Here is a 12,585-nt window from a genome sequence, read left to right on the forward strand (position 1 = left end):
AGCTCATTCAATGCTTTCTTAGTGCCAGCCTCTTACTGTGGTTGTATGTAAACAGCTACGAAAAATACAGATAAACTCTCTAGGTAGGTAGTGTGATCTACAGTTTATCATGAGATACTCTGCCTCATGCGACCAATAGGTCAAGACTTCCTTATATATTGTGCACCAGCTGTTATTTACAAAAATACATAGTTCTATCAAGCTGGTGTATAACCAGCCAGCTGTATGTTGAGTGTCGTCGTTCAGCCACATCTCCGTGAAGCATAAGATATTACAGTTTTGAATGTCCCGTTGATAGCTTAATCTTCCGCATAGGTCATCTATTTTATTGTCCAAAGATTGCATGTTTGCTAGCAGAATGGAAGGAAGTGGGGGTTTATTCGATCGCCTACGAATTCTCAGAAGGCAGCCCAACCTCCGGCCCCTTTTTTTCTGCCTCCTCTTCACGCAAATTACGGAGATCTGGGCCTGTTCCTGAGAAAGCAGTATATCGTTCGCTTCGGCCTCGTCAGACTCGTTAAATGAAAAAAAGGATTCTGCCAGTCCGTGATGAGTAATGGCAGTCCTGATGTCCAGATGTTCTTTTCGGTCATAAGAGACGGTAGCGGCACCATTATGTACAAAATAAGTAAAAAAAATAAGTTGCAAATAAACAAACAAAAAACACAATCGGTTATGGGCCCGTAAAACGTCTTCCTTCTTCTCCGGCGCCATCTTATGTAATGCAAATGTTGTAGTATATTCTCCATGATTACATCCAAACCCTCACCCCAACAATGATCATGCTTTAATTTGGAGAATTTGGAGAAATTTGTGAATGTTATTCCTTTCTACATTACCAAAAAGGGTAATATTTTGACTTCAAAGACCTTGTTTACCACAAGATATCCTGTCCTTTTATTGATGTGATCTAAATACACTTATAAATTCACAAATATAGGCTATATTCTATTTGAACATATTCTTAGATAAGGTCAAATTATCTGTTAACCTTAATGTATTATTTTACAGACCTACTGTATATTGTCACTAAATCTGTCAAATAACAAAATAATATTGTACTTGACAGGCTACTATGGAATTGTAATGGTCATAATGACATTTACCTATTTTTCAATAGACTGTCAGCGTGAGAAATGGAACATCTGCTGTTTCTGGCCCTTAATTTCTCGGCCAGAACTTAATTCATAAACATAATTCATAAAACATAATTAAAAAACATCATGAAAACAGTCTGAATGGTTCTACAGGCATTGAAGCTGTAGAACAGTGGAACAATTCTGTAATACTGCAGCTAAGGGGGCTGACAGTTTTCCCACAAGCTTTACCCAAGCTTGACCCAAGACAGCTTGAATACAAAAAGGGTAGGTCGGCGACAGATGTCTTGATCAGCCTCCTGGACATGATGTAAAATCCATTGATGCTGTTAAGATCATTATATACTGTAGGCACTATAATAACAGCAGATTTAGTCTTCAAAAAAGTTGCCCTTACAGTGGTAACAAAATGCTTGATTCAGCTAGGAGTCAGAGTCCCTTATCCCCTGGGTCTGTAGCTCCATCTGCAAAAGGAAGCAGAGGGTGAGGTACAAAGGCACCCTTTCACCGTGTCAACGTCTGACCTGTGTTGTGACTCAAGGTACACTTCTTGGACCCCTTATCTTCCTGGCTCTCACTGACAACGCATTTCAGAAGTTCGATCACAGGTGGAAATACATTGATGGCATGAACATCGCAGAGTGCACTTGGGTGGGGCAGCTCTCCAGCCTTCAACATGGTCTGGAAAAGATGTGCTCCTAGTTGGATGAACACTCCATGCAGCTCAACCCAAACAAATGCAAAGTCCTGCATGTTTGCTTTACAAACAACCCACCCTCTCCCTCTTTGGAACCCCTGTACCTAAATGGACACTGCAAACAACATCTGATATTAAACTGATGGAATACAGAAAATGGTGTGGTTCTTTGTGGCTCAGTTGGTAGAACAAGCCCATGAGGTGTGCAACGCCAGGATCGTGGGTTCCATTCCCAAACCCGGCCTAGTCACCATCTACACCACCAACTTTGGGCCTGTACTAGAATACAGAGCCCCTGCATGGCGCTACTACCACACCTCAACCATGACTGGAGAATTGGAGGGAATACAGAAGCGAGCATTCTGGAATTTCCTTGGACCATGATACAGCAGCTAAACATGAGCACCCTCAACCTCTACCCACTGATTGAGAGATGAACCCAACAGTCTGCCTCCAGTTTGCCCATCATCTCTTCCAGTCTGACAACAGAAACTTCCTACCACAACCATGTATTAAGCCCTTTTACAAAAAGTCCCACTGTACCTTACATCATTACTAAACTTTAGACATACGAGTTACCACACCTGGTCTCAGGGATGGCTAACTCTGGAAACTCCTTTGGTCTCTACTGAGTTTGAGTTTTCTTGCACGTTATTTGTGGAACAATCTTCAAAATGTTCTTAAATGTGATGTTCTGGTCCCTCTAGGGTATTACTGAATGTGTTTGTTTTTTATGACCCTGTTTTTGTTTCTGCTTCCGTTTTGGATTTATATTTTGACGTGTGTATTTTCTGTAATTTATGTAATTCAGGCCTCATCTGTAAAATAGATATTGGTCTCAGTATGACTCTCTGGTAAAATAAAGGTAAAACAGAGGAAAATAACTGTGTAATTTTAGCCATGAATTTGCCATGAGCCACAGCATCCTGATATGTTTTCTAGATTGCTTGTTATCCACAGCTGTATGTGGTAACAAGGCTCCCTTGCTATCAAAGTATGACAGGGTCAACAAGGTTAGGAGAATGGCCTTTATCTTCTCCCAATGTACACTATATATACAAAAGTATGTAGACACCCCTTCTCGGAAAAGCACAGCTACAAAGGCTGGGCCTAATATAGTGTATAAGAGGTCATACAATAGGTTTTGATTCCTATGTTGTAAAGAATATTTGTTGGTTTGTGGTGTGTAATGAGGAGGAACTAGACGCTGCACTTGACACATTTATGAAATGTCTTATTCCAGTTACTAATAAGCATGCCCCCATTAAGAAAATGACTGTAAAAACAGTTGAATCCCTGTGGATTGATGAGGAATTGAAAAATTGTATGGTTGAGAAGGATGAGGCAAAAGGTATGGCAAATAAGTCTGGCAAACATACTGCAAATTGAGAAATCATGTGACTAAACTGAATAAAAATAAGACACTATACTATGGAACAAAGATAAATTATATAAAGAATAATGATAAAAAGCTTACGAACACCTTAAATTAAATTTTGGGCAAAAAGGCAAACTCAGCTCCACCATTCATTGAATCAGATGGCTCATTCATCACAAAACCCACTGATATCGCCAATTACTTAAATTATTTTTTAATTGGCAAGATTAGGAAACTTAGACATGATATGCAAGCAACAAACGCTGACACCACATCCAAGTATAACTGATCAAATTATGAAAGACAAGCGTTGTAATTTTGAATTCTGTAAAGTAAGTGTAGAAGAAGTGAAAACATTATTGCTGTCTATAAACAATGACAAGCCACTTGGATGGAAAATTACTGAGGATAATAGCGGACGATGTTGCCACTCCTATTTGTCATATCTTCAATCTAACACGGAACCCAAACCGGCTGCGTACGTGCGCCATTGTACGACATCGTGCATAAATGTATTTTGTCCCCCTACACCAAACACGATCACGACACGCAGGTTAAAATATCAAAACAAACTCTGAACCAATGACATTAATTTGGAGACAGGTCGAAAAGCATTAAACATTTATGGCAATTTAGCTAGTTAGCTTGCTGTTGCTAGCTAATTTGTCCTGGGATTTAAACATTAGGTTGTTATTTTACCTGAAATGCACAAGGTCCTCTACTCCGACAATTAATCCACACATAAAATGGTCTACCGAATCATTTCTAGTCATCTCTCCTTCCAGGCTTTTTCATCTTTGAACATATATGGTGATTGGCATCTAAACTTTCATAGTATTACCACGACAACCGGCAACACAGTTCGTCTTTCAATCACCCACGTGGGTATAACCAATGAGGAGATGGCACGTGGGTACCTGCTTCTATAAACCAATGAAGAGATAGGAGAGGCAGGACGTGCAGCGCGATCTGCGTCAGAAATAGGAATAACTATTTTAGCCCTTGGCAACGCTGACGCCCGTGAGCAGTGTGGGTGCAATAATTGAATAACAGATTCCTAAATGTATTTTGCAACGCTCGCGCACGTGAGAGAAATTGATGATAAAAAGATTGTGGGAACTGTTAGGTTAGACTTCAGTGCGGCTTTTGACATTATCATAGCCTGTTGATGGCAAAAAATGTATGTGTTAAGACTTTACAGCCCCTGCTATATTGTGGATAAAGAGTTACCTGTCAAACAGAACACAGAGGTTATTTTTTATTGGAAGCCTCTCCAACATAATCCAGGTAGAATCAGGAATTCCCCAGGGCACCTGTCTAGGCCCCTTACTTTTTCAATCTTTGCTAATGACATGCCACTGGTTTTGAGTAAACACTATACACGTCACTATACACGTCAGCTACTACAGCAAGTGAAATCCCTGCAACACTTAAGAACTGCAGTAAGTTTCAGAATGGATGGCAAGGAATAAGTTAAAAGTAACTAAAAGCATTGTATTTGGGACAAATCATTCACTAAACGTCAACTAAATCTTGTAATAAATAATGTGGAAATTGATGTGACTAAACTGCTTGGAGTAACCCTGGATTGTATACTCTCATGGTCAAAACATGTTGATACAACAGTAGCTAAGATGGGGAGAAGCACTGCTCTGCCTTTTTAACAACACTATTAACAAGGCAGGTCCTACAGGCACTAGTTTTGACACTTCTGGACTACTGTTCAGTCGTGTGGTCAGGTGCCACAAAGAGGGACCTCAGAAAATTACAATTGCTCCTAACAGGGCAGCACGGCTGGCCCTTAAATGTACACGGAGAGCTAACATTAATAATATGCATGTAAATCTCTCCTGGCCGAAAGCGGAGGAGAGATTGACTTTATCACTACTTTTATTTATGAGAGGTATTGACATGTTGAATGCACCGAGCTGTCTGTCTAAACTACTGGCACACAGCTCGGACACCCATGCATACCCCACAAGACAAAGGTCTCTTCACAATCCCCAAGTCCAGAACAGACTATGGGAGGTGCACAGTACTACGTAGAGCTATGGCTACATGGAACTCTATTCCACATCAAGTAACTGATGCAAGCAGTAGAATCAGATAGCAAAAACTGATAAAATACACCTTATGGAATAGCGAGGACTGTGAAGAGACACACACACAGCCACAGACACACGCTTACACATACACATGAGACACGCAGTCTACACACACGTACACATGGATTTTGTATTGTACAGTGCAGTCGGAAAGTATTCAAACCCCTTGACTTTTTCCACATTTTGTTACGTTCCAGCCTTTCTCTGGAGTGATGAATCACGCTTCACCATCTGGCATTCCGACGGACTAATCTGGGTTTGGCGAATGCCAGTAGAACGCCAAATGTAAAGTTTGGTGGAGAAGGAATAATGATTTTGGGCTGTTTTTAATGGTTCGCGCTAACAGTTTGCGGAAGGCCCTTTCCTGTTTCAGCATGATAATGCCCCTGTGCACAAAGCAAGGACCATTCAGAAATGGTTTGTCGAGATCGGTGTGGAAGAACTTGACTGGCCTGCACAGAGCCCCATCGAACACCTTTGGGATGAATTGGAATGCCGACTGCGAACCAGGTCTAATCGCCCAACATCAGTGCCCAACCTCACTAATGCTCTTGTGGCTGAATGGAAGCAAGTCCCCGCAGCAATGTTCCAACAACTAGTGGAAAGCCGTCCCAGAGAACCGGAGGCTGTAATAGCAACAGAGGGTGGACCAACTCCATATTATTGCCAATGATTTTGGAATGAGATCTTCGACGAGCAGGTGTCCACATACTTTTGGTCATTTAGTGTGTTTACAGCTACCGTACACACAAAAGGGATAGAAGGAAGAGGCTTGAGTGTAAACTAGGCGATTTCACAAATCGATTGTGTGAAGGCCACTATCAGGCCATGTTGTGCAGTGTGCTTTGAATTTGAAATGGAGATCCAACTGCATTGTGTGAGATTCTGCCACCATTTCCGATTGGTGAAATTGTACTTAACATACATCTTCTCTCTATGGCTCTCCTCTTCACAGCCCTCCTCTCCATGCTCTCCACGCTCATTGGCTCCTAAACTAGAGAACATAGAGAACTAGAGAGAAATATTATTAGATACAGTGCATTCGGAAAGTATACAGACCCCTTGACTTTTTCTACTTTTTGTTACGTTACAGCCTTATTGTAAAATAGATTTTCCCCTCGTCAATCTACACACAATACCCCATAATGACGAAGCAAAAACATGTATTAAGACATTTTTGTTAACTTTTTTGATTTTAAATGTAATATTACATTTACATAACTATTCAGACCCTTTACTCAGTACTTTGTTGAAGTACCTTTGACAGCAATTACAGACTTGAGTCTTCTGGGTATTTTTTATTATTTTATTTAACCAGGTAAAACCCATTGAGGTTAAAAACCTCTTTTGCGAGGGCGACCTGGCAAGAAGGCTAAAACAGGGAAATAGCAGCGTGTCCATAAAACATTATAGAAAAATACAGAATACACACAAAAGACAAAGTGTCACAAGTTAAAGATACAATTGAAGATTAGAAACAACTGCAGTTATCACAAACAAAATATTTTGAAGCATGTTCCAGGATGAAGGGGCATTATGGGAAAAATATTGTTTCCCCATCTCAGTTCTAGCCTTAGGAACAGACAAGGGCAGCAGTGACTGTGAACGAAGACCATATTGAGTGACTAATCTAGTCATTAAAGAACAAATAGAAAGGGAGTTATCCCATCAATGCTATGTAAACAAAAGTGTACCAGTGGTTTAGCCTCCTGGTGGAGAGAGAGGTCCATTGCACCATTGCAGTGATCTAGCATTTGTAATGAATCTTAAAGCACCATGATACACTGAGTTAAGGTACTTGCTGAAGCCTGAATATAGGCAATATCACCATAATCCAGCACTGATTTAAAAAAACGTGCTTTGAATCGATCCTTTCTGACTAACATTGAAAAGCAAGATTTGTTCCTGAAATAGAAACCCAATTTCAACTTCAGATTCTTGGTCAAGTTATCTATGTGCTGTTTAAAATTTAGCTTTTCATCTAACCAAATCCCAAGATACTTATAGGAGGTGACCCTATCAATTTGCTGGCCTATTATGGTTAACATCTGCAAGTGACTCCATCTGTTTACTTTCAGGGAAGAGAAAACCCTTAACTTTTCATTAAGCACGAGTTTCAATTCGAAAAGCTGCCTTTAAATAACATCAACCGCCAACTGTAAGTCCTAAAAAGCCTTCTCAATATTAGATGTGCAAGAATAAATAATTGTGTCATCAGCATACAGATGGAGATTTTCAGAGTCAACAGTCTTCCCTATATCATTTATATATAGTGTAAAAAGGATCGGACCTAAAATTGAGCCCTGGTGAACTCCTTTTGTAAACCTTGTGAATTCAGATGTCATACCCTCCTGAGCTACACACTGTGTTCTGACAGAAGGTAGTTTTGGAACCAATTCAAGGCATCAACACTTAAACCAACCTTTTTTAGTCTATACAACAGCAAGGCATGGTCAACAGTGTTGAATGCCTTCGAAAAGTCAATAAAAAGTGATTTTTATTGTCCTGAACATCTAGAATATCACCTACAACCTTACTTACAGCAGTAATTGTACTATGCTTGGGTCTAAAACATGACTGGAATTGAGATAAAACTGAGTTATTATGAAGAAAGTCTTTCAACTGTGAGTTCACAAGGTTTTCCAAAACTTTTGCCAATGCACAGTTTAGATATGCGACGATAGTTGTCCAACTGGGACGCATCTCCATCTTTATGTAAATCACTTTAATCATTAGCAAAAATACCAACAGCCGAGTATTTATGCGGATTGCTTGTTAGAATAACATCAATAAGTGTTGACTTAGCGATGTCTTTGCGATTGAGTCTTGTGACAATGTATAATTTGAGTAAAATGTAATGTATTGCACAGTCCTCTTATGGCCTCGGAGTTTGAAGATGACCAATTCCAGTTTAAATCGCCCATAAGGACCATTTCATTTTTCCCCAAACCACGCATCAGTTCAGCCAGAGAATCCAGGGATTCTACTTTTGGAGATGGAGGTCTATAACATCCTATCAAATCTAAGTTCACAGCTTTCGATAACTGCAGTTAAAATGCTACAATGGTTTAGATAAAGACCTTAGTTCAGTAACCACATATCTGTCTTTAATATACATGGCTATACCTCCACCCTTACTTTGTCAGTCACATCGATAAACATTATAACCATCCAAGCCTATAGACTGATTTAGAACAGATTTCTTAAGCCAGGTCTCGGACAGTACTAAGACATCTGGGTCAGCAGTGTGAACCCAGACTTTTATCATGTCCAATTTCGGCATCAAACTCCTCACATTAATATGCATCAGTCCAAACCCTGATCTAGTTTTAAAATCATTTGGAGTGGGAAGTTCATCCATAGTGTAACGGTTTTCTTCCTGGGATGAAGGAGAGGACCAAAACGCAGCGCGGCTAGTGTTCAACATGTTTAATAAAGAAAATAACGTGAACACTACAAACTACAAAACAATAAATGAAAACCGAGACAGTCCTATCTGGTGCAGAACACAAAGACAGAAGACAACCACCCACAAACCCCAACACAAAACAAGCCACCTAAATATGGTTCCCAATCAGAGACAATGACAAACACCTGCCTCTGATTGAGAACCATATCAGGCATTACATAGAAATTGACAAACTAGACACACAACATAGAATGCCCACCCAGCTTACGTCCTGACCAACACTAAAACAAGTAATACACACAAGAACTATGGTCAGAACGTGACACATAGCTAATGGGCTTGGGTTTGCGTGAATTTTTCCTGACACCAAAAGCAGAATAATAATAAAACACATTGATTTGTTTCTTCCTAAAATCTCTCTGCACATAGATGATTTAAAAATAATCCAAACTACAGTCATCTGATACAACAAACACAGTTTTAGCCAGACCAAACCCTGTGGATGAGCAAGTTTTATGAGCATGTCACAGTAGGAGTCAAATGGTAACACAATGTGATCCCTCTGAAAGATAAAAGCTGCTATACCATCAGTCAAAGTAGTGTTTAGCGGTATCTCTGGTTTAGGAAGATTAGATTTTTAAAATAATTTAGACTATGCAATAAGCCATGCCCAATGTAGGCAGCAATTAAAACCATTTGTTGAAAAATACACATTTATAACACTGAATCAAACAATTCACCAAAACAAAAAGAAAAACAAATGTAAACATATCAATCTTTTGAAACCTTATATTCCCTAAAAATGTTCAGCTTTAGCCTAGTAGAGTTAGAAAGCAAGTGTGTGCCAGACCGTTGTTGCCTTATAACGATCAGAACGATCAGCGCGATCAACAGTCACTGCAGGAATGTACAGACAGGGATTTCGCCCAGTGTGTGGATCTGGTCAATGATCCCAGTCGCCTTGCAGTAGGCTACCGCACAGTGAGGCAGAGCGGGCCTAGCACAGTGAGGAAGAGCGGGCTCAGTAGACCGTCCAATCACCGGTGGCTAGCCCACCCAGCAGGGGCATCCTGGGCTAGGAAGCCCAGCTCATCTAGATGTTATGTCACAGCGCAGATACCGACCTCCGGCTTGCACCACACAGCAAGGCAGGAGAGGAGTCAGAAGACTCCAGTAGAATGGCGAAACACAGATAAAAAACCTGACCGTGCAAACGTGTCTAGACCGTCAGTCACAGCACAGATGCATCCTCTCTCAGCTTTCAGGGAGGGCACCACAACAGCTGTATCTCCTCGTGCAGAAACCAGCAGATGTCAATTTAACGCTTTGATTGCTTTGATCCTGTAGGATTTTAGATTTTACCTGTATTTTAATGACAACTCTCGCAGCCTATAACGGTAATAAAAACTTGAAACAAACAAACAGTGTGACACAACACGCTCAGCAAAACTGCCCTGCCGCCATCTTGAGAATGACGCTACAAGCTTGGTGCACCTGTATTTGGGGAGTTTCTCCCGTTCTTCTCTGCAGATCCTCTCAAGCTCTGTCAGGTTGGATGGGGAGCGATTTTCAGATCTCTCCAGAGACGTTTGATCGGGTTAAAGTATGGGCTCTGGCTGGGTCACTCAAGGACATTCAGAGACATTCAGAGACATTCAGAGCCACTCCTGCGTTGTATTGGTTGTGTGCTTAGGGTTGTTATCCTGTTGGAAGGTGAACCTTCATCCCAGTCTGAGGTCCTGAGCTCTCTGGAGCAGGTTTTCATCAAGGATCTCTCTGTACTTTGCTCCGTTCATCTTTCACTCGATCCTGACTAGTCTCTCAGTCCCTGCCACTGAAAAGCATCCCCACAGCATGATGCTGCCACCACCATGCTTCAACGTAGGGATGGTTCCAGGTTTCCTCCAGACGTAACACTTGGCTTTCAGGCCAAATAGTTCAATCTTGGTTTCATCAGACCAGAGAATCTTGTTTCTCATGGTCTGAGAGTCCTTTAGGTGCCTTTTGGCAGCTCCAATTGGGCTATCATGTGCCTTTTACTTTTGCGGCTCCGCCATCTTTTTATTTGATAGAGGTTAGGTTTTTCAGTTTAGCCTTCTGGCCTACTCTACGTGACATATGGTGGCAGCGGTGGGATGGCGCACCGCAAATCAGTGAATTCCCCCAAAATATGTAAAGGAACGCGTACAGGATTAAGTTATCAGCAGCAGCATCAACTGTCAGAAAAGGTACCTAAAATTGAAATGGGGTGGAATACCATGGAATTGTCTGGTGAAGAATAGATCAATTATGAGAAACTAGGAGCCCGACCAAGGGGCCAAACACAACCAGAACCGCTTGAGCTACCGGTTGAACCAGCAGATACAGCCATAAAAGACCAGCTGACAAAGAGCAGTTGGGGGACCAGAACCACACCCAATCATGATAGCCCTTTTCCAGCAACTTTTCACCTGCCTTGAGAGGAGGGACGAAGACCTCAAGCAGGAGTTGCGGGGCCTACGCCAATCTATCCTCACAGCTCCTCACCAAGCGGAAGTCGTCAGTGAGAGCCGAAGATTGGGTCTGCCAACACCAGGACGACAAAGGCTCGATGCAGCAGGGACTTCAACTCCACACTAGGATCCCCAAGCAGTGATGAGGCCAGCCCCAGCATTAGGAGACCAGTCCAGCAGTGTTAACCTTTTGTCAATAGGGGGAGCAGTTAGCATTTATTTTTTCTGGGTGTTGCCAAATTAAACTGCCTCGTACTCAATTCTTGCTCGTACAATATGCATATTATTAATTCTATTGGATAGAAAACACTCTCTAGTTTCATAAACCGTTGGAATTATGTCTGTGGGTGACCCAGAACTCTTTCTACAGCGAAATCCATGACAGGTACTGCGAATGTCTGAGAGCGAAGCTCTGGTCTCAGATCAGTTTTAAAGGTCTGTGTGTATCCTATGGAACGACATGAACTGCACCCGCCTTCCCCTGGATGTCAGTAACCAATGAGAAGTGGAATGGGCTTTATACGTAGCTCTCAGAGGTTATAAAAGGCCAAGGAGTGAGGTGCGCCTTCCTTTCGACGCTGACCATTACGCAGAAAGGGACCTCAGGATGCCATTTTCAAACGCTCAGTTATCAACGTTAGATGTATCCGTCTGTAATTTAATTCGATATAGGTGTTAGAAGCATCATAACGAAGCTATTTTAAACCGAGTTATATCAGATTATGCGAGTATATTGCTATTTTTCGGAATTTCCTCAGTATTGCGTCTTGAGGATTTGGACACGTTGGGGCAAAATAGCTATTGTTAGCTATTGTTAGCTGCTATATCAGAAGTTGAATGCAACGTTTTACAACCAAGCAACGATTCTTTTGGACAAAGGACCACTTGGCCAAGATTCTGATGGAAGCTCGTCGAAAAGTAAGAGCTATTTATGATGTTATTCCGTTTTTATGTGGAAAAATGTAAACTCAATAATGGCGATTAGTGACGCCATTATTGCGGCACTAGTCTGGCTGTAACGCACACTGTATGTCTAGTAACGTTAATTTTAAAAATCTAACTCAGCGGTTGCATTAATAACTAATGCATCTTTCATTTCATGTCCAACCTGTATTTTTTTAGTCAAGTTTATGAATAGTTTTCGATAAAAATAGTTGTATTTTCAAAATGGCGCCGGGCAGATTGCTTGAGTAGTTGAACACTATTTCCATTGTGTAAGCACGATTTGTGCCGCTAAATATGCACATTTTCGATCAAACTCTATATGGATTGTGTAATATGATGTTACAGGAGTGTCATCGGAAGAATTCTGAGAAGGTTAGTGAAAAAATTAATGTATTTTGGTGATGATAACGCTATAGCTAATTTTGCCTTGAATCAATGCTCGGGTAACGTTTGCAAATGTGG

Source organism: Salvelinus namaycush, chromosome 20 (genome assembly GCF_016432855.1).
Source record: "Salvelinus namaycush isolate Seneca chromosome 20, SaNama_1.0, whole genome shotgun sequence".
Lineage (NCBI taxonomy): Eukaryota > Metazoa > Chordata > Actinopteri > Salmoniformes > Salmonidae > Salvelinus > Salvelinus namaycush.